Below are 2,391 nucleotides of genomic sequence, written 5' to 3'. Positions count from 1 at the left end.
AAAAAAAAAAAAAAACGGGGGAGAATGAATCTATTGAGTGGGGGAATCTTCCCCACATTGGAAGGCTGAGTCATCAAGCAACATCGGAAGCTTGCTCATGCATTCGTAAAAAAAAAAATTAGTAACAAAAAAGCAGTGAGAAACCTGTAAAACAAAAAAAAGTTTGTTTTAATGAAGATTCTGGTTGCTTTCCTTGCAAATATTTTTCAATGATAGTGGTATGTAAAATGATGTACAACATCCCCCTATTAAATATCCAAAAAAGACTTTCACTGGGGATGTTCTGTACTTTCTTAATAAAAATTTTAACCCTTAGAACATAAAATCACACAACAATTTATTCAAAATGACATAAAAAAATATTACATTTGACAGCATATCTAATAAAATATAACTTATTGAAGCTTATTGCTAACTCAATAAACCTGTACTGTACACATTCTGAATATCTCCGTTCTTGACGCGATTCACCCTTTGACTTCACCAGAACAACATATAAAGGAGCCTTCATCCCTTGGTCCTAAGTAGATAAAATCACAAAGTTTTGTTTAACATACTGCATATAACATTTCTTTCAAAATCCAAAGCCATGGGGCTTCTGGTGTTCTTGAGGTTTTGAGTTAGCAATAACCTTTATGTTGTATTGTATTAGATATCCTGTCAAAATGTGAAATTTTTATGTATTTTTAAATAAATTGTTATGTGGTTTTTATTTAATAATAGTTAAAATATTATTAGAAAAGTACTGAAAAAATGTTTTTTTGGTTCTTTGATTTCTATGCCACACAGATACTTTTACTTATCCATTCCACATATAAAATATCTATATGAAGTTTTTGATTACTGACTTTTGACAAGCCATAAAAGAAAATCTGTCTCTTCTGAAATGAAGAAACACTGCTTAGGTCTGGAAAGTTTGATGAAAGGTGCCAACTGCTGGGAGCTGTCAGGGAACGCCTGTGCCCACTGCTTATCTCAACTTGGCTAATCTCAATAAAAGCAACCTCATTAATTTAACTCATTAATTTAAGTATGCATATCAATTAGTGAAAAAAATGGACATATTTTATATATTTCAATATCTTTTTTAAGTTTTTCATTTTCAAACAAAAAAAAAACATTTATACAGCTAAAAATCAATTAATTCTACTCAACATTTGACAGAATATTGACTTCATACAACTAATCTCATAATGTCTGATAGATATATATCTATATTAATTTTCTGTTACAATATCCATTTTCAATGCATTATTAAACTCCAAGAAGAGAAAAAAAATGGGGGAGAATGAATCTATTGAGTGGGGGAATCTTCCCCACATTGGAAGGCTGATTCATCAAGCAAAATCAGAATCGCGTATTCGCGATCCACATTTTCAACACCTGTGCGCCTAATGATGAGCATATATATAGGGGGTTGTCTAACTTGCTTTCTTCCTTTGTCTTAATTTTTTTTTGGTCAAGGAGGGGCTGTTGTTTTCTTTGTTAGCCTAATGTATGTTGCTACAGTTGATACTTTGCTTACCATTTAGCACAATAGCTGCAGTTGCAGCATTGCAGATGTCAATGTTAATGCTATGTTATTGTGTTTGTGGCCTTATTGTTTCTTTTTTAATAATATGTCCATATTACCTCCTTTAAATGTTTGTCCTGCATAAATATTGTCTGACCCAGTTTTCCACCCTTGATATGTTCAATTTGCATATTGGTTTGGTATTTTTGGAATGCAACATTCTTGGGGCCAAATTGAAATATTTATGCTTTATATGCAAGTGTGGGTTTACATGTTTATTTCTTTGATTTATTTTGTCATGTAAATATAGTGGTATCTGTTTGTTCTCTATATTTTAATTTGACCTTTTAGTAAATAGGTTTATTATGAATAACGTTTTTGTCTTAATTTTGTATAATTTTTGTGGGGTTTGTTTTGTGATCTCCTTTACTATGTCCCAGGACTAGTGTTGTTGTTCAAATTCGGGTTGTCCTGATGTTCGACCATAATATGACCGCTCGAATTCAACCCAACCCGAATTTTGTTGGATTCGAAGCCCCGAATTCGACCCTCCAACAATGCCTAGGGACCTCCCTCATGATGCCTAGGGCCCTCCAATAACAGCAGGGATGCTGCCCCCCATGTTTGTTGTGGCAGGCAGCCGATTGGCTGCCTCTCACTGCATGCCACACAGGCAGCCATTGGCCTATAAAAGGCCAGGGTGTGCCTGCATTTACCACTCCTGACAGAGATTTGCTGATAGCAACACAACCTTTCTGTGCTGCTTGGCTTGCTTTGTCAAAGTAAAAATAGTGCTTTACTTTGTTAGACTGTGTCACACTCACACTATTAGTCCGATAGATTGTTGGATTGTACTGTATTTGTGCAGTCCTGAAATC

Source organism: Pyxicephalus adspersus, chromosome 1, assembly GCF_032062135.1.
Source record: "Pyxicephalus adspersus chromosome 1, UCB_Pads_2.0, whole genome shotgun sequence".
Taxonomy (NCBI): Eukaryota; Metazoa; Chordata; class Amphibia; order Anura; family Pyxicephalidae; genus Pyxicephalus; species Pyxicephalus adspersus.
This window is presented reverse-complemented; position numbering follows the sequence as displayed.